Below are 27,797 nucleotides of genomic sequence, written 5' to 3'. Positions count from 1 at the left end.
CTTTAGGATCTAAGCCTGTTTTGTAATATTAAATTTAGTTTCTATGTTCTTTGAGAGAGATTGTTTCATAACTAATTTATTTAAGTTCCTAATATGTTTCTTAGAAGAGGAAGGGAGGGAAGGAAGGAAGGAAAGAAAGAAGGAAGGGGCTCTGCGAATAGATTCTAGAAAGTATGGCTGACTACACTGATATTATCCAAGCAGTTACTTAAGACTTGCCATATTTTATCCCACTGTTCTTTAATGACCTAAGAGTTCCACTAGCCGTACTATACGGACTGAAAACTTTTGATATAGCAGAATGGACTTTTTCATCTTAGGTTTTATATGAATGCCATGCAAACCTTTTCATTTTGAGTATGTAAGTGGATAACAGGTTTGTTGATGGCTACAGAAATTTTATTCGTATTTTGAAACAAATAATTCCATTTAAAATAATTGAGATTAGTAGTACAAATCCTTTCTAGTAATTTTCTAGAGTAGAAGTGGTCTTGAGGTGATTTATTTGCTCCATGAAAAAAAAAATCAGATGAAAAACTCTCTCTTTTGATTGATATATTTCTTCATTTTTTATATTTGTGGCAAAATATAAAAACTGATTTTTCCTCCCATTTCTGTTTTTTTCAACAAAGCCCTGAGTTTTTATTTGTTGATAATTTCTTTTCTTTTTTTGCTTTTGCAAATATGTATCTCAAATCACTTGAAAACTTTTTCCGTTAAAAAGACCAAAAGGGATCACTGAAAAATTTCCAACTAGCACTAGCTGGAATTGACCATACTCATCATCATCAATAACCACGGGCTCAGTGCCTGTTGGTGTCTGATGCCTCTCTCACTATTTCCTTCCATCTTTCCCTGTCCAGTGTGGAGTGGCTTAGTTTCTGTAGACTATCTCTGCACAAATCTACTATATTATCTATCCATTCTCTGTGGGGTCTGCCTCTCCTATTTGAACAGTCTATTTTGCCGAATACCAGGGTCTTGATTTTTTGTTCATTGTTCATTCTGCAAATATGCCCAAATAGTTGTAGCTTCCGTTTTATAACCTTCTGCATCAGGTTCTCTTTCAGCTGTATCTTTCTATATAATTCCTCAGTAGTGACCTTCTGCATCCATGCTACTCTCAGAATCCTTCCATAAGAACTCCTTTTGAACACCAATATCCTTCTTTTCAAATCTTTTGTTATCACCCATGTCTCACATCCGTACAACATGCTGCTGAATACACACGTTTGCAAGATGCTCAGCTTCGTTCTTAAGCTAATTGCTTTGCTTTTCCAGATCTTATCCATCACCTTCAAACTAGCTCTTGCTTTTGCTATTCTAGTTGCTATTTCCTTCTTACAGTCTAGATCATACGTTGTGTTGCTCCCCAGATATGTGAACTTCTCGACATTTTCTAGTTCAATACCATTGACACTGATCTTCCTTCCTATTTCCTTATCTCCAAATACCATGGTTTTTGTTTGATCAATGTTCATAATCAGTCTGTACCCCTTCCCTTCTTCGTTTAACGCCTGCACTGTTTTCACTAGCTTCTCCTCATCTTCCTCAACGATAACTATATCATCCGTGAAGCTCAAGTTGTTAATTCTTTTCCCGTGCACACATACCCCTTCTACCTCTTCCTTGATCTTGTCCATCACTCTCTCCAGATGTGCGATGAAGATACTTGGCGATATCGGATATCCTTGTCTCATACCTCTACTTGTTTTAAACCAACTTCCCAGCTCCTCACATGTTCTCACTGCCGCCTCCGCATTGTCACTGATATCCTTCAACAACTGTATCAGTCTGCTATCCACTTTGTATGACTCCAGCACCACCCAAGTCACTTTCTGATCTATACTGTCAAATGCCTTTTGAAAATTGATGAAGCAAGCGTATACGTTCTTGTTCTTTCGTCGAGCTTTTCCACGATCAGTCTCAGTGCCAATATCTGCTGTATGGTACTTCTAGCTTTTCTGAACCCACAATTCACCATATTGGATCTTCCAAAATTAACAATTTTTAGTTAGTGAAACAAGAAACTTCCATTTCTTTTGGTTGTTTCTATTATATTTTTGAACTGGCACAATAATGTCTCCCATGCAAAAATAAAATTACTTAGTATGCTATTTTTACAGAAGCAGCCTCTAGAATTTGCAACACATGGAAGAAAATACATGCATTGTGTTAATTTACTATGATAGAAACAGCGTAGAGCTGGCAAGAAAAATAGTTCTGAGGAAGTTCTAACTCAAAAAATCCCAGCGTCCCTTTAGTAGAGTTTACTTGGAAATGAATTACATTTATAGAGCAAGCTGAAAAGAATGAGCTGTGTAATTTATATGAATTTTTAAAAAAACTAAATTAGCAGATATACTCTTATGGAAGTGAAAACCAGATTTTCATGCCATTCTTTTGGGACTCAGACTGTGAACTATGGTATGGCAAGTGACTGAGAACTTGGAAACATTTCAGAACAATTACCATTTTAGAAGTCTCTATTTCAAATGGTTTGTGCTAACATGCAATAAAAATGAGGCTTTAGAATATTCTGTTTCCTACAACTCCCCCCCCCTACTTTCAATCCTGATATTAACTCTCTACCTCCCGAAGAGTCCAATCCAGCTCCCATTCACTTCAGCAGGAGCTGGATCAATACAGTAGTTAACTTTTAACTACTGGGCAAATACTGAAAAGTAGGATAATTCAATGGTGCTTCCAACTTATTTTTCTCTGATATCTGCATTATGTCAGATATAAAAATAGCCTACTTTTGTTTCCACAATGGATTTTGCAAAGCAATCTACATGGGTTGGTAGATTCACAATCTGACAAAACACATATTTCTTTTAGAAGAGAGAACACATACATTTTCCCCATCTATCACCAAAAGTCTCAGAAATCTATTTAGAACCCAGTGCACGTTTCTTCCTCTTCACAACTCATTTTCTCTTTTTTTTGTGACAACCTAAGCAATAATTCACAGCTCACTGGGTCTCCTAAATAACCCCCTTTATATTTACATGGTAGGCATTCCCCCATTACCCAGCAGGATTCAGCTGTACTGGCAGGCAGTCGTTAGGTATTCTTAAGACTTTGGAGGTTTAACATATCCTCCTCTGGTTAGTATCTTTTAAAAGACCTGCGTATGGTTACCTTCTCTGCAAGTAAATAATGAATCTTGACAATTTCACAAAAACATAACTGTGTCATTTTGTAATTTTGAAGTGCCTCCTCCTTTGGGTCTCATCCAGTTTCCCACATGAAGTCTTTAATGCTCAGAAGCATTTCATCAGCCTGATGATTGTTATGTTTTGTCTTTTTCTGTGTGAAAGTAGATGAACTATTTGAGTGTCTTTAATGAAACTTTTATAAGTGTATACTTTCTCAGCTTTTGGTATTGCAGTTACATTTAATCCAGGATTGTATAGAAGTCTGGGAAAGAACAACGATTTCTCTACTGCCATACTGAAAAAGGCTTGTTACGCACTTAAAATAAACTGGAATAAAGAAAAAGAAAAATGATTATAAAAAGATGTTTTTTAGTATTGAATATAAGTGTCACTAGAAAGATGTGACTTAGAAAGTGAGCAGAACACAACGAGCCATGATTTCAAGGTCAGAAGCTGATCTTCTGTGGCTTAGAGAAAGTTGCTTGAGACTCTACCCTGCAGCCTTCAATCACAGGAGTCAATCTAAGACTAGTCCAACTGAGGCTCCAGGATCTGATAATTTCTCTGCCTTATTTCCCTACATGTGCAGTGTGGGAATAATGCTATCTACAGAATTGATTATTAAATGCCAAGTATTATTCTTGAAGGTCTAAAATAAAAAAAATAGGACCTAAATCTCACCTGAAACACGTTTCAAAGGATTGTAAGCCCTTTCAATGGGGAAATACCAGCATAAACATAGAGTAATGCCACGGTGAATCTGTCCCAGTGTATTTTTAGTATTGGTAGCCTTAAATTCTAGGAAAAATCCATAAACTGATTTGTTTATTCCTTGGTGAACATTTCAGACTCAGAAATGAAGACAAATTGTAAAAGTATCAAAAGCCCAAGAAATCTGAGGGAGGGAAAAAAAGATTTAGTTATCTTCATGGCTTGCAGTTTCCTTTTTTTTCTCTGTAAAACAGTCTAAAGGTTTAAATGTGGTATATGTTTCTTTGATGAGGACCAGGGGCTTCACTATACAAGATCCCACATGTGCTATCAAGTATTATATTAGATATGCTTTGACTAAAGAACCAAAGAGGCAGAACCAGAATAATTATAGGATTTCAAGTAATTCTTGCAATAAGAGACAATTTGCCAGTAATTTGTGTGGGTCAAAAAGTCATGACGGAATGGGATAAGGGAAATGATGCCAATTAACTCTCAATGTCCATGTTAACTATCTCCAAAGTTAGCAAGAACATTTTGAAACATACAAGACATTTATAGAAGTGTTTAATATATGTTATAAAGTAACAAGAAGGTCTCTGTTATGTACACAAATACCTTATCCCACAACGCTGCACTAAGAGGAAGGCTATGAATCTAAAACGAATTGGATAGAGACTTTTTCATTCTATTGAAGAGCTATTCCTCTTTTTTGTTATAGTATTTTTTAGATACTGAGCTTTAACTTGCAGTTAAATTTTCTTTACAGGGTAATCTCACAGTTTCAATTGAGATCCTTTGATAACAATGTTTCCTTTAAACTTATTATTTGTGTAAAGATCACACTAAAAAAAGTAACTTACACTATTAAAAGAAATCCTGGAAGCAGAATAGCATTTTAGGATGCTAATTGGTCATGTTACTAGCCGTCCATGAAGCATATGCTGAAAACACTGTAAAAAGGGTTTAGTAATGCTTCTCTAAGTCATAAATCTTTTACAGGTACAATTATGAGAGAACAGCAACAGGAAAAGCACATTCAACATCTGGAGTCAGATGGGTTTATTGAAGTAAAATTACAAAATTAAATTTAGATGAACTTAATTAAAAAGAGGATCCAATTTAATATGGACATTCATCACACTCTCATTGAAATCCTTTCTTGCCTCAAGAAAATATAAAAGTTTGAATATAAAAGCTGCATAAAGGCTGAAATGAAGTATGAAAGGATGGTCAAAGAAATTCACTAATGAGGAAATCCTCCCCTTTACATATGCACACAGACACACAGACACACACACACACACACACACACACTAATATCACAATTAACTTTTAAAAAAAATAAATGTCTAATAATAAGGGAAGTAAACTGGTAACTGCCGATGTTCTAAAGGCCATTATTCGTATAGCTCCTACTATACATGGTGAATGTGTTGAACATGTAAGCACAGAAGTCTTATACATAGTTTTAGCATATACACACACAGAATCATAGAATACTAGAACTGGAAGGGACCTCAAGAGGTCATCAAGTCCAGTCCCCTGCACTCAGGGCAGCACCAAGCACCATATACTGCTTTTAAAAATCCCCAAAGATAGGAAGATGGTGGAATCTCTAGGAAATTTATTAGTGCTTTCTTAGTATTAGTGCTTAATCACCCTAACAGTTAGGTCATTTTCCCAAATGTCCAATGTAAACCTCCCTTGTTGCAATTTGAGTTCATAAGTTCTTGTCCTATCATCAGAGGGTAAGGAAAATAATTTTTCCTCCTCCTTGTAAGAAACTTTTAGGTACTTGAAAGCTATTATGTTCCCTCTCAGTCTTCTCTTTCCCAGACTAAACCAAACCAGTTCTTTCAATCTTCACTCGTAGGTCATGTTTTCCAGAATTTTAATAATTTTTGCTGCTCTTCTGTGGACTTCTCCAATTTGTCCACACCCTTCCTGAATGTGGTGTCCAGAACTGGACACAATACTCCAATTGAGGCCTAATCAATACAGACTGATTTTAATCTAATTGCAGTGGGAGCTGTACAAGTAAATCTGAGGGCAGTTACATCTTGATGCATTTAAAATGTTTTCTTGTCCTCACAGAGCACTTGGCTTATTTCCATTGAATTCAATGGACTTTTACCACAGGACAGGGCCTTACATGCCCTATGATGGATTTTCATTTGCTTTAATTCAGAAACAAATAAAGCTCCCGTGCTTTCTTTTACTGAATCATTAGAGTTCTCTCTTTCCATATGTATCCCAAGGACCAGTGCATTTCAGCCCCAGCCCTGGGAACTACTAGTTGTGGACTACAAACTGCAGTATACTGGGAGAACTCCCTAGTTCCTGCCAGGATGCGCATCCTGCTCCCAGCAGGGTCTCAGCAGAGACTGAGCTGAAGCAGCGTGCAGGCTGCAGGTAGAGGAGCAGGGCTGCTGAACTGTGATCCTGTTCTGTGTTTTTCTACAGATAGGGCCAAAAAGGGCTTTTTGGGCACCCAGAGAAGAGTTTAAGTGACACAGAGGGAGGACATGGACTTGGCTGTTGTAGGACTCATTACTGTGGGAGTTAAAACACGTTTGTAAGGGGAGTTGTGCTGTAAAACGGGCACCCTGCCCCCAGGAGGGTCTCAGCAGAGACTGAGCTGAAGCAGTGTGCAGGCTGCAGGCAGAGGAGCAGGGCGGCTGAACTGTGATCCTGTTTTGTGTTTTTCTACAGACTAAAGCCTGTTCTTGGTGGTTTGTCTGAGCGGGTCTGGTCTGAGGTGCACACACACATTAACACACAATGCAGAACACACCAAGGAACCTCAGGCCTACTCTCCCAAGTTAAGCAAAAAATTGCAAGGCTTCCCCTATGCTGATTAACCTCACACTGGGCTAGTGAACAGGAAGGGTTACACACAGGTTAAAGGTCTTTTACTTCAGCATCACCTGGCCTTTGGTTCCTACAGGTTTCTCCACCTCTCAGCAGCACTTACTTGTCAGTCCCCAGGTTATAGTACACCAAGAAAACGAAACAAAAAAGCAGTCCAGTAGCACTTTAAAGACTAACAAAATACTTTATTAGGTGAGGAGCTTTTGTGGGACAGACCCATTTCGAATCAAGACCCACAAGAAGTCAAAGAGTGAAACAGAACTGTTTGGAAAGCTTCTAAAACTGCTTCTAGGATCATGATATTTACTTACACAACAGTCTTTACAATCAGCACTTAATTAGACTTTTCATGGCTACTTGATAAGGCAAGGCACTATTAAAACTTAATCTTTTTTACTTCTTATCAAGAAGTTCACTGGTAGCCTGGACATTGACGTAGGTAGGTATTGTGCTCCTCTATGGACACTCAACCTGTTCCAGTTTTGCAAAGTAACTCAGCAATAACAAAATTTAATTTCACGTAAGGTTTCATAATATAAGGTAATATCCCATTTATCTTATAGAAAAGTGTACGTGATGGATGTGAATGTGGTGGACCTGACTGTTGTAGGATACCTCTTTTTAATAACTGGTAGTTATGATTAAGATGCAAGATTAATGACAGGAAATGGCATGAAGGAAATGCTGGAAAACAGTTGCAAATCCAAACTAGAAGACATTTGGTCTATATTTTGACATTTTTTGAAATACACAATGCTAAGTATGAAAGCTTTAGATATGTTTCCTCCTTAGAGCTAACTTTGTGTGGAGTCTAATATAAAATAACTGCACTGCTTAGAAGAGCAAATTCAGTTGCACAATTTCATTGGGCTGTATTCTGTACAACATAGATATTTTGTATTGCACATCTAAACGGCAGGGAAAAAAAGAGGAAAGCAGGTGCTTTACTCCTGTTCATTAAGTGGAGATTTTCTCCACAACCACAAAGTTAACCCTGTTTAGTAGCAGGAACCCCAGTTCTCACTTTCTTTACATCTGCTCAAGGGTATTATAGCAAACATGCTCAAGACTAATTTTGCCTCTTTGTGTAGCCCTGAGACCTGGTGTGGTCACCTAGGCTGATCAAATTTGCACCAGAGCATAATCTTGTACTCTGTAATCCTGACAGCAAAAGAACCAAGGCTGTTAACTCTAGTTCCATGCATCATTGGCATCGTAAATACACACCGCAGGCCAAGAGAAAACTGGCATGTCTGAAGGGGTTGAGGCTCAGCATTTCACAGAACTGAGCCCAGTACAAACAAATTAAAAATAATTTTGTTAGTTACTTTCAGTGTGAAGGTAAATGTTGCTATATCTTGGTCTCATTTAAATTAAGAGTGAGGTAAAATTTAACTGATAAAGGAAAAACAACAGTGCTATATATTTTTCATGAAAATGTTAGGGCATGCATACTAGTTTTATTTTATAGCCAATACTAACCTTCTTTATGTTGTTCTTTGTATACACATGCCAGGAACAGTTATTAGTTATATTCATCATGAGTACAGCAAGGTAACCTGTGAACTGATATCATAATGGGCTACCTATTCTATGCATTCAGAAAAAATATCTGCAACAATAAATATTGGGCCTGTTTCTAGAATCATATTACATACAGTATGTCCATCCATGCCAGTACATATGTTGAACACAGACTGATGGCATGATGGGACTAAACATCACATCTATATGTCATCAAATCCAATATTATAATCTATAGACCAGGCATTCTCTACTTCTACACCAAGAGCATTTAAGGAGTGGGAGGAATGTGTGTACGTCAGTCAGAGAGGGAGCTTGGAAACTGCTCTAATTTATAAGATCTAGCTATGGTCAGAAGAGACAACATGACAGCTCAGAGTTGCTGTAGATATGTGGAACTGTACTCTGACCCCTCTCCACTGTCAGCTGAAAATTTTCCTCCACCAGGATTGGTCTTGGATTTCACTATATAACCAGATAGCAGTTTAGTTCACAGGAGCACAAAGGATATGGAACAAAAGCCTAGAATGTGGTTAAATGTGTGGAAAATCATCTTAGAGTTATAATTATAACATTAGATTGGGAAGATACAGGCCCACCAGCTGGGGCAGAGGGGGCGAGGGCAGTTATCCCCAGGCCCAGAGCTCCAGCTGCCACCACAATCGCAGTGGCTAGAGAACCGGGCCCCTCTGAAAAGCCACAGAGTGATGTGTCACCACTCCATGTGTGCGACGATGTGCGTGTGTGCATGGGGGAGGGAGGTGTTAGGCCAGGCTTACTGGCCTAAACCCCACCTTTTCCACCACTGGCCCCGCCACTTCTGAGGCTGGGAAACAGGCCCCCCTCCGACCTTACCTCCAGGCCTGTAACGACTGTTGGCACCACTGTGAAGGTATGGGTGGGTCTTGTCACATTTGCTGTATTTTATCCTCAAGAGAACAAATGCTGGAGGTTGTTGTATTGCAGGTGATCACCAAACTTGTGGAAAATGGATGCACTTTTCAAAATACACACCACTCCTGTTCAATAGCACTGCTTTTCAGAGTAATTACTATACCATGATGGAGAATAAAAATGGCCTGATTCTGCCATCTGATAGTAATATTATAATGCTATTTATTATTTTATCTTTAGATCTTACCACAGAGAGTGAAGGTGAAGATCTTTAAACAGCTGATATCAGTGTTCCCATGTAGGCTTGCAAAAGCTCTGGAGGGTGATCCTGCCAAAAGTCAGAGGACAATATACATCAGATGATTTATTTTAATCATGCTTTCCCAGTATCCACAAAAAGTGTGATTTAAACATGTGCATTGCAGGTTTAATGGTAAGACCATTAAGACAGATGTGAATGCAACACACCAATGTGTTGACTTTTTCAGGAACTGTGAACCTGAATACTAACTCCCAAAAGGTATTTTCTATAGAGAACTGGTCCTTTTATGAATGCAACATAACAATCCTACCAGGAAGAATAACAGTGCACTGCATGGTTAGTTTTAATAAACTGTATTAGAAAGATAGTCAATGGGTGGGGTGGGGGGGGGGGCGAGAAAAGAAAAAAGCCAGTGGCCAATCTAAGATTAATGAAGTGTACTATCAAACATAGTTCTTAATTCTAGATCTAAGATGCTTTGAAGTTCATGTAAATGTGCCTCCTAGTAACTCTAATATGGAATTCTCTCTCTTGACATCAGAAAAATAATATTCAGAGATAGTATTTATGAGCTTACTTGTACCAAAAGCACTTCAGGAGCAAGCAAACCTTGCAATTTTTACCATATGCTGAACACTTTTTATATTACTACTGAAGTTTCTATAAAAAAAGAAACCTAAAAATTCTAGAAAAAGGATCTACTGACAAATATATTTTAATTAATGAATTTGTCAAATTATTCAAAATAGCTTCTATTTATGATTTTGAATTTCTTGACAAAGTGCAACCAGATTTTTATCTAAAACAAAGAAGAAATGGACTTGACAAGAAGCAGACAAATGAATCATCTGGCCCTTGTCTATTCTTGTCTGTTCTATTGTGTATGTTATTAATTTTCACAGTGGCCAGCAAATTCAAATTGTAATATATAACAGGCAGTCAGGAAATAACTCAAAAATCCATAGTATATTTGAAATTAAACAAAAAAAAGTATAAAGAGCTATAGTGGATCTTTGATTTCACCAGCTCTCTCATTCTCTATTGTTCAGGCTTCCTATGAAAATGTTGTCACTTTATACTTTGTAACAAGGCCCAAAGAATGAAATTTTCAAGGCCACCTCCGAGAACTGGGGACCTAATTCCCTTACATGCTTTTGAAATCCCACCATTAATGTGTTGGCTAGCTCTTTATGCACCAAGCCATTTCCTAATACCCTTCAGATTAATGTACACACTTTAATCTTTAATTTTTACATGATAGTCTTTGATCAAAAGTTTATTCTATAGCTTACCATACACTTAGCACATTTTTTAAAATTATCATTAAAGTGCACCCAGCTTCTAATACTCAGCCATATTAGAAAGGGATTTTCAGTGCAGTTAATAGTTTTGAACAGGCACTGCAACTTGTTGCAGAAACACAGGAACATAAACAACAGATGTACAAATTCTAGTTATGAATAAAGTACTTGGTGTTGGAGCTGAGAGAAGAATGGTGTCTGTACCACAGAATGTGAAGTGTGACTTGATACATAAAAATGAACTCAAGAGCCAATATACTCAAAAGCCAGACTCTATGAAATCTTAAAAGCCAAGCTAGGTGAAACCTCAAATGTAAGTTTATTTTCATTCCTCTATTGCTCTCTCTAGAGGTCAAATCTACAGAGTGGTCAAGGTCGATGCAAGAGGTATGGTAGCACAGCATCACTTATTAAAACATCTTCTTGCCAGGCCAGCCTATCCATAGTCAGACTGAGCTGATGTGCCAATAGAAGTGGAGACACCCTACACTGTTGGAACCAACTGCAGTCATCTAAGTGTTGGGGCAAGGAGTCAATCTTGGCAATTTTTTCCTCTATGCACACTCCAGAAGCGCTCAGTAGAATCTCAGTCCCATTTTCTCCCTGTTCAGGTATGCTTTGGTGCTGCAGCAACTTCTGTACAGCAGTTGTGATGTTGGAGAGAGGATCCCTGCTTTTACAGGACAACGATTAAGAGCAATAGGTCAGATATTTGGGTCTTCCCTAATTATCCTGAATGGAATATTTGGTGCAGTGGCCACATCCTATCTCCAAAATTATACCAGTTTGCACAACTGATAAGTGGGCAGGCTGAGTTAGGGCTCTGGGGCCACAGGTTCCATGTTCAGTCATTGAAGAGAAACTCATCCCACTTCTCAGATTTTAGGGATCCAATGTGCACTGGCTGCACCTTTGTGGGACACAGATCTTTGGGGACGGTACTGGAGAGTAGACCAATGGAACTTACATGAAATTTATTTTATTTTTCAGTTTCTCTATCCCAAATTTCATTGTTCCAAGCACATTTTCTAGCTGATTCTGGAAATGAAGGACAGCTGTTGTTTTAACAATCATTGAACAAGTACAACAGGCCTAAAAGTGAAATCTGATATTGAAAGGATTTAAAAACCCTGATATGACAGAATGTTCAAGTGTGCATATACCAAGGAAATGCTACATTTTGAAATTTTATGTGGAGAAAATTAAATTATGTTCAACATTGCACTTACTGCTATAAATTACATAGAAGCAAGGTTAATTGAAAACCTGAAGTAATATAAAAATATGCACAGCCTGTAATAAGAATAAATATTGTGTGTAAATCACTTGATGGGATGGAGAAAGCTTTCCAAGAACATCAGTTAAAGAAATGAATGAGTAAAAGCATGTAATAGGTATAAGCCAGCTGGCATATTACCGAGGCTTGGCACAAATATAGGAGACCTCCACCACCATGGAAACATTTCACAAATTATTTTGTCTCCTACCCAAGGAGGAAGAAAATCCCCCTCCAGTCAGCCATAGGACAAAATTGGTATTCAATGGTTAGAACCATCAACTTCTAGGGAAAAAAGAAGTGGTTGTCACAACTGGAGCTGGGCCACACATATCTGGACCTCTTTGAAAGCCATCCATCTATTTTCCCATCTGAAAGGCCCTGTATTAAATGGACAATCTTTCACTCCTTTTGCTATCTTAAATGCCTTTGCCATGCCAGACGGGGAACGTTATAGAGCCACAGGCAAGAGGCCAATAAGGAATTTCAAGACTTTTACATTTACTGGTGTCCTGTCCCTTTAAGGATTGAAGGTGTGTTGATGGGCTCAAAGGGGATAACTCTGCTTGTAGCAGTAGATGCGGGTGTATTCTAAGAGGACTGAGCATCAATGGGGCTTTCACAAACTGTATTTGTTTGGGTATTTTTACACCACGCTGAATAAACTTTCAATTTACAACTGCCCCTGGTCTGCAAGAGTGACATTTTCAATGAACCATGAATGAGGCTTGCTTTTTGAATTAAGTAGTTTATTAAACCAAGTTCTGACTTGGCCCTGCTATGAAGGACCTCCCACACTGTGGGGAAAAAGGACTCTGAGCCTGCATCAAAAACAATTAGCTGTCCCATCCTATTTCTGAGGGGACAGATGAAAGTAGCCACAATACAAACAGATATTTTAACAATATTCACTTCTGAAGGCAACAGTTTGCCATGGGAAGATTCTGAACTAAACTGCGTGGAGAAGGGGCAAAGATAACCAGAAGGAGCTCTCAATAGGCTTGACGCAGCTACTATCCCATTCATGTCAGGTGTTAGTGGAATGTGTGACACAAATATTCAAATATCATTTCATCCTCTCCCTCTTGGGCTAGCAAACCATGAGTTGCAGGTGATAAAAAGCTAAACAGCATGTGTGAGGGTTTAGATATCCACTTATAGACTAAGAGCAAGAAAATATGGGAAAGAGGAGAAAATATTTAATTTTAACATAGAATCATAGGTATTGTAGGGCTGGATAGGATCTCAAGAGGTCACCAAGTCCAGCCCCTTGCATTGTGGCAGGACCAAATAAATTTAATCCAGCCCTGACAGGTGTTAATCCAGTCTATTTTTTATGAGGATTTTACAGCTTCTTTCGAAGCCTATTACCCAGCTTAACTATACTTAAAAGTTTGTAAGCTTTTCTTAATATCCAACCTAAATCTCCTTTGCTGCAGATTAAGAACATAAGAACAGCCACACTGGGTCAGAACAAAGGACCATACAGCTCTGTATTCTGGTCTTCTGACAGTGGCCAATTACAAGTGTACCAGAGGGAATGAACAGAATGGGTGATGGATGCAGCCGCTGTCGACCGTTCCCAGCTTCTGATAAAGAGAAGCTAGGGACACCACCCCTGTTCATCCTGGCCGACAGCTGTTGATGGACCTATCTAATTTATCTAGCTCTTTTTAAAATCCTATTATAGTCTTGGCCTTCACAACATCCTATGGCAAGGAGTTCTACAGGTTGACTATGCAGTGTGTGAAGTTGTTTATTTTAAAGCTGCTATCTGCTAATTTCATTCAGTGACCTCTTAAGCCCATTACATCTTGTCCTATCTTCAGTGTACACAGAGAATAATTAATCACTATCTGCCTTATAACAGCCTTCACATATTCAAAACATTATTAGGACCCCCTTCTCAGTTTTCATTTCTCAAGATAAAGCATGCCAGGTTGTTTTTAGCTTTTCCTCACACCAGATTTTTTTAGCCCTTTTATCAGTTTTGTGGCAGTACTGTGTATTATCCAATTTGTCCACTGCTTTCGTAAAGTGTATTGCCCAGAACTGAACACAAGCCTACAGCTAAGGCCTCACCAGTGCCAAGCAGAGAGACAATTAACTTCTGTGTCTTACATATGGTATTTCTGTTCAAACACCCCAGAATATTAACTTTTTTCATAGCTGCATCACATTGCTGACTCATTCTACTTGCAATCCACTAGCATTCTCAACAGTACTGCTACCTAGCACTTAGTTCCCATTTTGTAGTTGTGCATTTGAGTTTTCCTTCCTAAGGGAAGTAGTTTGTAATTGTCTTCATTGCATTTCATGGGCCTCAAGTTTCTTCTGCCAGATTAATTCAAGTACCAAAATTCAAATGATTTTGCACACATTTCAGGGATATTTGTGATGGGCAGCTAAACTGAGCTTATTCGCCTGGTACTAAAGTTTTCAAGGTGTTCCTTCCCTCTCTAGTGATTTATTTTTCAGCATGCCCACAACTCAGGAATTAATGCTTTTCCATACGAAGTAGCTCTTTTAGCTTTCTTCTCTAAGACTCTTTTCCAATAGGGTTGCATTGGTGAGATCTTCTGCTTGTAACTGGTACCTGAAAGTTGATGCAACTAATGTCCTAGTGGCCATTTGCTCATAATTCTGAGAGCACTCTGAAGACAGTAAGGAATTGTCAAGAGGAACTCACAATAGTCTGCCTTCATAAAAAGTAGCGGTCCTGCATTTGGAAGAAGTGACTGAGATATGTACAGAAGCACAGCCTGCGCTGAGTTAATCACAAAAGCGAATGCTGATTAACAAAAGGATGGAAATCCAATTTTATATTTTACACTTTTATAAAGCCATTACTTGCTTACATTGATAGATCTCTATGGAATAATACACTATAATTTATATTTGTATATGACATCTAATTGAACAGCTTTTCTTTTATCTCCTCCTGATCCAAATACCCTTAATATCATATAAAATATTACGGTCCTACTTTTGTGCCTTGTAGCCAATCTTTTTCTCCATTTTAAGAATACAGCCTAAAAGCAGTAAGGACCAAATTTTCAAAATTGCATATGTGTAAAAGTGCACACCATAATTTGCGTGTTCATTTACAAAGGCTTCCTGTACATCTTTGCGTATGGAATTCTATTCATACACAGCCTTATAGGCTTGCAGATGGTACATAAATTGATGGAATGTTTTCTGTACTCTGCATTAAGATTTTTTGTCACTACCAATTTACAATGGACTAGCTTTATTCTGTTATTTAAAATGACAGCAAAACAGTCAATCTGTTAATTGCATGTACCATTCTTATGATCTGCAATGGTCAAATCTGTATGGACTAAAAACATCAGCACCTTCTATGATGCTTCTTACAAACTTGAATGGCTCAAGAACAGTCAAACCTACCCATTCTCTCCTGTTCCCCAGAGCAGAGATGTGCACTCCTAGACTTAGTCAATGTACTCACATATTTACTGTCATATCCAAAGTATAGCAACACAAACACAATTTTGTTTCTGTAAGAACTAGAGAAGAACGCACACAAAAGCAAAGCAAAACATTTAAATTAATTTTCTCTAATCTTGGGCTCCAAAAAGTTGAATTAGCAGACTCTGAATCAGGTTTATATCTGTAAATCTTTGAACTTGGTAGCTGACATGCTTAAAGAAGGCTGTCTTTTCTAGAGGATGAACCTGTAATGATAACATAACAGAAATTTTTAATTTTTACTTCAGTAGGAGTAGAAATAAACCCCTTGCTCCCTGTAGCAGAAGCTGCCTCAAGTCCCAGCTCCAGCATGGCAGTGTGCCAGTTTAACTGATCAACACCTCAAATCCATCTTTTTTAATCTGAATCTATGCAGATGTTTATAACAAATATATATATTTATATATGTTCTTTTGCTTTTGGCAGAGAGATATCAAAGTTTTCAAAAGTGCTAAGGACATCACTTCATCCTTCATAAAAATAGAACTCTAAGTTTTAAAATTAAATTTTAAACTAACAGCAGAGCTCCGCAAATACTCTTCAACTTTCCTCAGCATATTTTATTTCATAAAACCATTCCTCCAGTGTAGAATATTCCTTTGAAATGCACTTAGAAGACTTTTGACTGTCTCTATGGATGTTTAGATAAACATTTTTGCTCAAGCAATTTTGTTTAGTATGTAAACTAAATATCTACTTTGGGGAAGGGCGGGCGTCTTACTGCATAAGATGCTGCCCACAGCACTACCTGCAAAGTTACGTTGCAACAGACTTCACATTCACTGTTAACTCTGACTCACAAAGCAGACACATTTGTCTGTCATAGACAGCCCTTAAAAAAAAAAAAAGTATAGATTTTTTTCTTACTTCAAGCTAAAAATTGCATGTAGCCACTGTTCTTCAATAGTTTAATATCACACAATTATTGACATCATTAGGTTAGGAAACATGTTTTATGTTTGGATTGGTGGGCACAGGCTGCATTTGTGGGCTCATTTAAAACAAATAACAAGACTTGGAGTGTGACTTTCATATAACGGGCTCAAGTGGAGAGTGTATTTCACAGGAAAGGTGAAACAATAGTGCTCATACTGTGAACTGAATAAGCAGAGAGTCCACGAAGCGATTTATAATTCTCATTGAAGTCAGCATGCAACAAAGTCCATCTCTTTTGTTGTGGTAGTGATTAGTGAATATAATTGACCTACAATACCTATTGTGTTTAATCCAATGTTTTTCACATAAAGCTAAAGGCTGAACTCTGAATATTTTTATTTTATTGACACCATTCCAAGTTTTTCAGATACCTCTCTACACAGTGAAATAACTTAAATGGTATATATAATTTAGAAGGTAACAAAACAGTAATTATTAGTAAAGTAATACAGGTTGCACCTCTGTCCTCTGGCACTCTCAGAACCTGAACAAGGTGAGGGACTTTTCCAGACAAGGGGTGGTCAATGCTGTTGGGGCCTCCCTCCTGTCGCCAGCCACTTTCAAGATTATTTATTTCAAGATTTCTTGCTGGTTCCCTGGCTGCTCCTGAGCCCTGGCTCCCTGCTTTCCTCCCCCTGCAGTTCCCTGGATGTTCCCAGCCCCACCTGACTCCCTGACAACTCCCCCCAGTCTATGGCTTCCTAGCCCTGCAGCTCCACAGCTAGCTCCTGGCCGGCCATTCCCTGGCCAGCTTCCTACAGGCTCACCAACCACTTCTCCAGCCACTGGGGACCTGGTGCTCTCTGCTGGCTCTCCAGGCACGAGGGCCTGCCGGCTTCTGCTCACCAGGTTTCCTCCTGTGGGGGGCTCTGTAGGGGCTCTGACCCCAGCCCCGCACTCCAGTGGGGGCTCTACCTCCCTTCCCACAATGCAGCAGCAGGACTGGTGGGGGATCCAGCTCTGGCCAGGCCATGCTGCTGGCCACTGCCATGCCCCCAGCCCCTGCCCTGCTGATGCACGTTCGACCCCAGCCCGGGGACTCTCTGGTCCTGCAACATCTGTACCCATGCCAGACGACGGATGTTGCCAGGGAAGAGAATTCTAGACTGAAGAGTTTGAACCTGTAGTACAGACCTAGCTCTGCTTGTCTTTGATGCCAGGAATAATAGTTAAATGCCTCCAAATGTGAGAATAGTAGTATCATGGTAAAACAAACTCAAGAAAGTCTCTCAGATTTTTCAAGCCACCAAAGGGACTTAGATGCTCAACTCCCATTCATTTTAATAGGAATTGAGCATCTAAATCCCTTTGGTAGCTTTGAAAATCTCAGTCACAGTTCTTTTCAAATCACCTCTATATTTAAAGATTAAAGGTAACTGACAGTCTTCAGAGAAACAGAAAATCTACAGACTCAACATTTATTTGCATGTCAGTCATAGTACTGATGATGATTATTATCCTCATCATTCATTATCTACTTCTGATAGTGCCCATAGTGCTTTCCAAACACTAAAGAAGGTGTGGTCTCCATCCTTAAAAGTTCACACCCAAAAAAGACAAAATAAAGTAACAGACAGTTGCATAGAGCTTTGTGTAGATATAAAAACATGGATCTGCATTCATTCCACATCTGCTAGAAACAAGATGTATCCAATCTGCAATTTGCTCTCCATCTTTTGTATGTACTCACAGTATTCGGCAGAAGCAAGACCTTCTCCATCATATTTTTTTTGTTTAAAAAATGTGCAAACCAACCATATTGTTATTGTAAACTTCAACATTACTTCACAATTGTTGTGATGAGAACAAACAGGGACCTTCTGCATGGCGCTTGTTCTGCTCTACCCAGCTTCCTGGTGCTTACCAGGGAGCAGGGTCAGGGTACTCCTGGCAAGGAGCATGGCTGGGTGCAGGTGCTCATCTTGCTCTGCCCTGCCAGGGGCTCCTACCATGGGGCTTGTCCTGCTTTGCCCTGCTATCTGGTGTTTACAGGGGAGCAGGGTCAGGATGCTCCTACAGCAGTTTGTTCCATTCTGCTCCATTACTGGGGAGTGGGCTTGGGGTGCTCCTGGAGAGAAGGATGGCCAGGGCTGGGAGATTGTCCCACTGTAGGAGCACCTGGCAGGACAGAGCAGGACAAGCATGTGCACCTCAGACATGCTTCTCACCATGCGTGTCCAAACCCCACTCTCCACTAAGCACCGGGGAGCGGGACAAAGCAGGAGAAGCTCCCCCTCAGGAGCACCTGGCAGGGCAGAGCAGAAGAATCATCTGGGCCCTGGGCACACTCCTTGCTATGGACCCCTGACCCCACTCCCCAATAAGTGCCATGGAGCAGGAAAGAGCAGAATAAGGTCCGCAGTAGGAGTGCTTGGCAGGGCAAAGCAGGACAAAAACCCATGCCCTCACTACAGCTTCTTGCAAGGAGCACCCCAACTTTTTTAGCATCCCCATCCACTCCAGTATCCACAAAAATGTATGGATAGAGAGTGGATATCCATGGATTTGCAGGGCTCTACACAGAGAAAAGGGGAAAAATGTACAAGAGACAAGGATATGGACAGGTAGTGGAAAAGCAATGGCTTCACCCAAACAACTGGAAGTTTTAGTGGCATTTTATATATTTTAATAAATACACAAAGTATGAACTCACAAATGTATAGGCAATCCCAGATACGACCAGTGTGTTATATTTACTTTTACATGCCACAGGTGAAATGGACTTTCAGGAGAGATTTGATTGGCCTGGGTAACCATCTCCCATGGAAATAACCACTACAGCAGGTCTGGCTATGTCATGGGAGTGCTTTAGCCCTCCACTGGCTGCACTTAGATTTAGTTCAGCGCCGGGAACATAATACAAACGAGTGTTCACAGAATTGCAAATAGCCACTCATTTGCAGCAGAAAACAAACAGTGTGAGGTGGTTCTGCCAGAAAAAACCTCCTCTGTAGCCAGCCCCTTATCTGTGATTTTTTTTTTTTAAGTTCTTATTCTGATTTTACTCCTTTGACCTCAGCGGACTTCAGTGGAAGTTTTGCCTGAGAACTGATTTAATAAGGACTTCAAGATTTCAGATGAACTGATGAAGTGGGTCTTTGCCCAAGAAAGCTAATGCTCCAAAATATTTATTAGTCTATAAGGTGCCACGGGACTTCTTGTTGTTTTAGCAATTGCAGATGGGCCATGCATCATTGTAGGCTAACTCCATCCCATCCCCTCTCCGACTTATCAGGCTCATTCTTATCAGGCTGAAGTTTCTGCTTCCTACTGCTCTCCCTGGAAGCCTCAGATGTTTAGAAATCATCATTTAATGTAAAGCCTATATTTGTTGACGGTTAGCATAAACAAACATGAATAATTGCTCTCCCTCCCTGGTATTCATCCCGCTACGTATTTATCGAGAACAAGCATCTCTCTCCACTCAGCCTTTGTTTGGTTATGCTAAACAAGTCAAACTTCTTGGCTTGTTTCCTCTTGTATTGTAGGTTTTCCATTCATCTGATCATCTGAGTAGCCCTTCACTGCATCTGTTCCTGTTTGAGTTAATCGTCAAATGGGAGAATGAACTGCATACAGTATTCCTGATGAGATCATAGCAGTGCTTCATATAAAGGCAATAACATTTCCCTGTCTCTGCCAGAAATATGTCATCTTGTACATCCTAAGGTTGCTTTAGACTTTTTCATGGCTTCATCAGATTGGTAGCTCATTACAATATACCCGAGTCTTTCTCCTCTGTCATTTCCAACTGGTAAGTCTCCAGCAGAGTAATTCTCACAGCTGCCTGGAAATGCTGTGGTACTGGAACAGAGAGACTGTCTTTCCTGTGCATTGAATGCTCCCCACTACCAGAAAAGGGCACTCACTACTGCTACCCAAGCAGCACAGAGAAGGAAGAGACAGAAGACAAAGACAAACAGGAACAAGTGGGAGGGCAGAAGCAGGCCACATGGGCAGGAGCTGGGAGGGGAGTGAAGGGGGCAGTGGGCAGAAGAGGGGCAAAAGCCAAGTGGAAAACAGAAACCTAAATTATGGCATTTTGTAATTTTGGCTGCTTGATTTTACAATCATTTTCATGTAGGAGCGTTTGCTGTTTATCAATGTATGCTAATTCTAAAAACATCTTATGGAAGAAAGACAGAACAACAACTAAACATGTAACCAGGTAGTCTAAAATGCAAGTTAAGCCAACAATCAAAAACGGATAGAATTCCACTGCTTGGGCATTTTTGCATAATGCTGTTCTGTTGGCAAACTGTATCCACATTTGGCAGTCTAGCACTGACACGGAAAGCATCATGTACTGGGGGTAGCTATAGTAACAGAGAGTAAGCCGTGCTAGTCTATACACTATCAAAACAAAAAGCAGTCAAGTAGCACTTTAAAGACTAGCAGAATAGTTTATTAGGTGAGCTTTCGTGGGACAGACCCACTTCTTCAGACCATATCCAGACCAGAACAGACTCAATATTTAAGACACAGAGAACCAAAAACAGTAAGCAAGGGGGTAGCTATGCCGTTGTTCTATTTGCCACCTTCACTGAGGAGCTGTGGGGAGAAAGAGTGAATTACAGAGCATCGCAGGTTTGGATTCAGTGTCCCATGATGCAGTTCTTTCAATCTCAGCATTCCACGGCCTTCCAATTGTGTTTTCTGGCATTTTCCAATGGCACCTGTTTACCTGCCATCTCTGGCAAACAGGTTGGATGCCACACTGCTCTCTGTGATTGCAATCGCTGGTTTGAACACATTGCGGATCATCATACAGTATATAATAAACTCCCAATCTGCATAAGAAACAGAACTGCCTGACTTGTTGTGTGCCATGGAAAGAAACAACACCAGATTACTTTTGGCATTGCCAGAACAGCTGACCATGGTGGAATGTTGCTTTTGAGCTTGGGAAACAAGCGCCGAGTGTGCAACTGCATCATTACACATGTCGGGGATGACAAATAGTGGCCCCAGAACTTTCGGATGAAGAAAGTCAAGTTCCTGGAACTGTGCGCAGAACTTGCCCCAACACTGCTAAGCAAGGTCACCAAAGCTGCTCTCTCTCCTTCACTGTGAGAAAGCTGGTGTTGTTAGACTGCAAGGGCTTGGTTGTGAATTAGGTTAGAGTCAAGTATCAGAGGGGTAGCCACATTGTTAGTTTATATCTCCAAAAACAAGAAGTCCTGTCGCACCTCATAGACTTAACATATTTTGGAGCATAAGCTTTCGTGGGCAAAGACCCACTTTGTCAGATGCATGAGTGCGGAGGGGTGTTCCAGAGGAGGGTTTAAAGAGGGAGTCTCGGTCAAAGGGAGGGCCAGAATTGATAAGGTCTACTCCATCACGGAGGATGTGGCCCATTGTCAGCGATTAATGTGGAGTTTTGAACATCGAGAGGAGAAATCAGGTCAGTTCAGTCAGGGAGGATCTGGCCCACTATCAGTAGCTAATGAGAAGGTGTGAACATCAAGAGCAGAAAAACTGCATTTGTAATTGGACAACCACTCCCAGTCTCTGCTCAGTCCTTGGCTGATGGTGTCAAATTGCCAAATGAATTGTGCTCTGTAGTTTCTCTTTGGAGTTTATTTTTGAAGTATTTTTGTCCTACAACAAAAGAGCTACTGATAATGGGCCACATCCTCTCTGACTGAAATGACCTGATTTCTCCTCTCTTGATGTTCACAGCTCCACATTAACTGCTGACAATGGGCCACATCCTCCCTGACTGAGCAGACCTTATCAATTCTGGCCCTCCCCTTGACTTTGGGGTTCTGCAACTAAGGGCCTCCACTGGGTCCTGCCCTCCAGTCAAGAACCCTGGGGTGGATGTCTTGCCCATAGCCTCCCCTTCCCTTCTTGGGCTATGCTGAGCACCCTATGACAGTCCATAATTATTTGACAGCCAAACAAGACTCTTAACATTGTACAGACATTTTTGTGTGTTTTTCCCCTATAAATCCCCCAGTCTTATGTGGGAAATGTTTCTTAATGGATTCTGTGGTAGGGAACTTCACTTCTCTCAGGTTAGACTCTTATTTCTTGTTTTCCTTTATCTTTTCTCATTACTGTTTCTAGAGCTCTGGCTATTTTGGGACATCCCTTCCAGGTCCTGTTGGGAGCCTCTTTGCAGTATTTCCTGACTGGTATGAATATCATTTGTGGGACATTACATAATATTTTAATCTCATTCTAACCATTTTAAATACTTGAACAGAAACAGTAAAATACAACTGAATCAAAGGCTTTTTAAAAAACTTCTATTGCAAAACTGGTAATATTATGTGTTCCCCCTCTATCTTCCTCTGTTCACTTCCTCTGTTTGAAGTTAAAGATAACACTCACCATAAATTGTTAGTATTCTGTTTAGCTGACATATTACCCCAGATCTTGATCAATGAAAATATTAACATTTTAATACTTGCACCAAATTAATGTTGCTAAAATTTTTGCTTGATGTGCTGAATAGTAGATTTACAAGACTCAAAATTCCTTGGTTCCAATTTTAACATTTTATTCAGAATAGGAAAATTCAGAGATTCTGAAAACTTTTTGTTGACATAGGCGATGTAGGGGCTGCACAGGGGACACGCACACCAGCCCCGGGCATCATCCCTCTACCTGCGCTCAGTGTCAGCACTACGCCACTTCCAATGAATGCTGGGGCCTCCCCCACAGCAGTGCAGCCTGAGAGCAGACCGTAGGCCACGCTCCTCCGGTGGGGGCAGGGAGAGGACTGTCTTGCCTGCACCAGAAGAAGGGACGGTATAAGGAAGGGGGGCAGGGCAGGGCATGGGCAGAACAGGGGGCAGGGCAGGGATGGGGTATTGGGGAGGAAGTGGTTGAGGAGGGGCAGGGCAGGGCAGGAGAATGTAGCCAGAGGCCCCCCCACCCCAAATCCCCAAAATGGTTGCCTCTGTTTGTTAACAATTACAAAACCCTCTCTCTGCAAGAGATACTTCTGCATTTTCATACAAATGTACTGAAAGTACACACTGGATTGGGAATTTACTCCATACATGTATCACAGCCCATATTTAATATGTTCATGACAGAAATTTTTCTAATAAAATTAGTTCAGGCCTAATTACGCAAGATCTGCTTATGTCATTAACTCTCCTATTTTATTTGGCCACAGAATGCTTTTAAATGTAAAAAAAAAAAAAAATTGCACACCCCATTCCCAGGCTCTAACCCCCTGCTTGGCCCCCAACCCCCAATCTCCGGGTTTCACCTGCCTCAGGCCCAAAATCTGACCCCTATCCCCAAGCTTTACACCCCCCATTCCAACAATTCCATCCCCCCATCCCCAGGTTTAACCCCTCTCAGCCCAAAACCTGGCCCCCACAAACCCAGGATTAACCCACCTCAGCCCCAAACCAGCCCCTGGGACTAACCCATCTGTGGTGCTGTCAAGGGAGCATACTTGAGATGTCCATGTTCACCCAGCTGAAAGAAGGCTGGCATGGAGGTGTTCCGGTGGCAAAGGTGAGCGGAGCCACGCCCACTGGATGCCTGTGGTCACTTGGGTCGCAGGACAAGTGAGGGGCTCTCTGCAGCTCCCTGTCCTGCTGGCACTGAAATAAAGAAACTAAATTCATTTGGTTCTACAGCTGGATCCCTCCCACTGCCCACTAAACCAATTAAATTTAATTCTACTGTTTCATCAGCAGCAGGGCAGGGAGCTGCAGAGGAATTTTCTCACAGAACCCTTATTTTCACTTCACAGAACCCTGGGGTTCTGCAGAACAGCATTTGGGAAACACTGCTATAGTGTTGTTGCTGCAAACCTGTAAACAATTAAAGTTATTGTAGTACTCTTTAAATCATTTATTAAGTACGTTTGGGATTGTATGTTATATAATCCAGGAGAAAGTTGGATCTTGTGCATACAGCAATTCTATTAACTACTTATTTATGTATCAGCCATGCCAACGGCCTGTTACTTCTTGTCCTGAGATTATGACTATTTTGTTTCACTGTTTTAATTTAATTTTCTATTTTTCAGAAAGTTTCAGGGAAATTGGTGTTATCTTCAAAGATGCTGTTTATGTAGGGTGAAACTTGTCTCAGTGCAGAAAGGCTTCAGAAGGCCTTAAGATTCTACAGAGGCATGAATTTCATCTTCTGGGTCCTTTGTTACCTTCCCATTCCACAGTGGAAGGTTGTAGAACATACTGAACCTCAAAAGAGTAACTGCTAGTTCTACAAACTGACTCTCCTTCTCTTCAAACCTGCCAGTGCCCCTCCAGGGGCATTTCATAGGCTCTGGCTTCTAACTGCAGAGGTTGTACACCCAAACAAAGTGCAAGTGGATGCTTTAGGAGAGCAGTAATCTGTACAGTGACCACGCCAAGTAGTTCTCCAAACCCCTCATTCCTTAGTAATCTGGTTCCTCTGGTTATCCAGTCAGCACCTTCCATGTAACACCCACAGGCACACCTCATCACCATGGATGCTCTGAGGCTTGAGGACCCATGGGGAAAAATTAGTGGGTGCAGAGCACCCACAACACCAAGCTTCCCCACACCCTATGCCTCTTATATATCAGTGGCCCCATGCTTCCCAATGCTGCTTCCTCCCTACCAGTGCATCTGGAGTGCCACAAACAGCTGATTAGCAGTGTTCAAGCATCAGGAAGGAGGGAGCCAAGCAGGTGTGCTTGGGAGAAGAGGTAGGGTGGACGTATTTGGTGAGAAGTGGTGAAATGGGCAGGCTGAGGGTTCAGCAGGGGCAGGAAGAGATGGGGGCATGCAACAGGGGTTGGAAGAGCTGCAGGTGGGTGGGGATTTGCAGGAAGGGGTGGAGTGCAGGTGGGACCTGGAGGGGGAGGATTGAGCTCCCCTGGCAAGATGAGAAGTTGGCACCTATGCTTGCCACACATGGAAGGAAGACTGCAAGGAAACAGTAAATCCCAAGGCTGTATCTATCCTGATTGCTGTTGGACTGGCAGTGAGAAATGATGTGCAATTCACAGGCACTGACCTGGTTTCTACTTTCCTTTGCCTCTCTGAATAGATCCCCGGACCTAGCAATACCACTCTGTGGAGTCTAGAGAAAAGGGGAATTTAGATCTGGCAGTGTTTGACCCCCTTTCTATTTGGCAAGGCAAGGATGATAGCTGCATGTGTCTATGGCACAGCGGAAATCTCGTATTCCCAGTTCAAACGATTTCAAAGAGTAAATTGCAACTGAATATTTTTCCTGTCAATCATCCACCCCACCAGCTGCTTTGAATGAAGAAATTATTCCTAAATAAGGTCCTCTGTAACACCATTAGGAAAATAAAGAATACTTCATTGTGACCTCTTCTCAACACAAAACGTTTTAAAAAGAAACACTTTAAGAACTAACAGAGTCAACTGCTTCATTTGATTGCCCCTTGCACAGCGGAAATACAGGAACCTGTATTTTTGAGTCATGCAAAAAACAGGGTCTCGCTCTTCCTTGCTTCTCAGTAAAGATTTTAAAGCTACAGTGAGGTCTCATGCTACCAAGACTTCATTATTTCCCACATAAGAGACTGTAGTATGTTTACAAGAACATTATAACAGATAATCGAAACCTAAATAGCAGTTGTCAACATTAATGAACAAAAATACATGTTGTGATGCATAGCCTTTTTTTTTTTTTATACTAATTTTGCTTGCTTAGTATCTAATTTGCAGTATTCATTTACTTGCAAAGGGTCTCTCAGTCATTGATGTAAATTGGAAAAGTCTACTATACACTTATTATTAATTAGATTTCATAAAGTCTGTAATAAAAAGCCCTGGTAACCTTTTCTAATCTTGTGCTGTAGATGTATTGCTGATTTATTTTTACTCTGTGCTAAGTAACACTCAGCAAAAACTCACTGGTTATTCTGCATTAGTGCAAACTTTAGTCTTCCACTTCATATATGTTTGTGAAAGATAAACACTGAAACTTTCCAAGGATTCAGACATTAATTTCTCAGCTTCAGAAATTACCTTTCTTTGTAGTATAAGCATTGTAGTATTACCTAAAGTGTAATCACAAAATAATTATATTCTAGCTGAGCTGGAAATTAAATCAGAATTAGTACATGCTAAATATAAATTGGTATCTCAGTCTAGATCATTACCATACTAAAAATGAGAATACAGAATAGACCCTCCTGGGCTGGGTATTGTGATGGCAACAACCAAATAGCTCATGACAGTAAAGTAGAAGAATACAGTAATCCTGTCAGACGTAAAAAAAAAAAAAAAATCATCATTTTAATAAAAGCTCCAATTTTAACAACTTTTGGTATCCTGCAGGTATGCCCAAGGGATTAACACTGAGCTTGGAGTAATTCATAAAAACATCTTGGCTACGTCTACACTAGCACACTACGTCAAAGTAGCCTATTTCAACGTAAGAACATCGAAATAGGCTACTTAGACGCGTATCATCTACACATCCTCCAGGGCTGGTGCTGTCAATGTTCAACGTCGAAGTAGTGATGAGGAACATCGAAAGGAGCTGCCCCGGAAGGAACGCGGAGCGTCCACACACACAAGTGCTTCCCGTCGAAATAAGGGGCCAGGAAAGCCCGCAGACCGGGTCACAGGCTGGACTAGCCCTTCCGGGTCAAGAGCAAGCTGCTCCTTTAACGGGCCCCTCCCAGACACACCCAGCCTGCACAGCACGATGTCTGCAGGGTACTCTCCACACTCTCGCAGACGAAGTCACAGCAGATATGGACCCCCAGCAGCAGCAGCAGGAAGAGGAGGCCCTCCAGGTAGTCATCCAGGGAGCAAGCGCCCTGCTAGGTGCTGCCCGGGAGAACACCCAGTGGTTCCTGCCAGAGAAGCCCTCCCTGGGGGCAGACGGGGACACCCCTGACCACCGGGCTCCCCACTTCCTCCCCCGCCGGCTGCTCCCCTGCCTCTGGAACTACCCCAGCAGCTCTGAGTGGTGGGAGCAGCTGGTTATGCGGGAGTGGGACAACAACATGTGGCTGCGGAACTTCCGCATGAGCCGGCAGACCTTCCTGGAGCTCTGCCAGCGGCTCACCCCCGCACCAAGGCACCAGCACACCTGGATGCGGCACGCCCTCCCCATCGAGAGGAGGGTCACAATAGCCGTCTGGAAGCTGGCCACTCCAGACAGCTACTGCTCCGTGGGACACCAGTTTGGAGTGAGAAAGGCCACGGTCGGGGCCATCATCATGGAGGTAAGGAGGCCCGGGCATGAACCCATTGGGGAACAGGGGGGCCGGGTGTGGGGCTGGGGAGGGACAGACGCCGGGGAGTGAGGTGCTGGGTGGGGGAGGTGCCCAGGAGGGCGGCCTGTGGGGAGGGCCCTGGGGCACCCTGCACACCCTCATGGGTACCTGTGTTCCCTCCCCACAGGTGGTTCGTGTGCTC

The 27,797-nt window shown here is 41.2% G+C and overlaps 1 protein-coding gene across 9 annotated transcripts in view; it reads right to left on the bottom strand.

The window, feature by feature from the left end:
* The window catches only part of SEMA6D (semaphorin 6D), a 326,428-nt gene that overhangs the window by 179,936 nt on the left and 118,695 nt on the right, over nt 1–27,797 (bottom strand). For all 9 annotated transcript variants that reach the window (XM_075007257.1, XM_075007267.1, XM_075007265.1 and 6 more), the window contains one exon: nt 9,412–9,492. The gene's annotated coding sequence lies outside the window, so the exon portion shown is untranslated. The remainder of the gene's footprint in view (nt 1–9,411; nt 9,493–27,797) is intronic.

Source organism: Carettochelys insculpta, chromosome 12 (assembly GCF_033958435.1).
Source record: "Carettochelys insculpta isolate YL-2023 chromosome 12, ASM3395843v1, whole genome shotgun sequence".
NCBI lineage: Eukaryota > Metazoa > Chordata > Testudines > Carettochelyidae > Carettochelys > Carettochelys insculpta.
The sequence above is the reverse complement of the archived record's forward strand: the minus strand, read 5'-3'. Positions and strand labels throughout refer to the sequence as shown.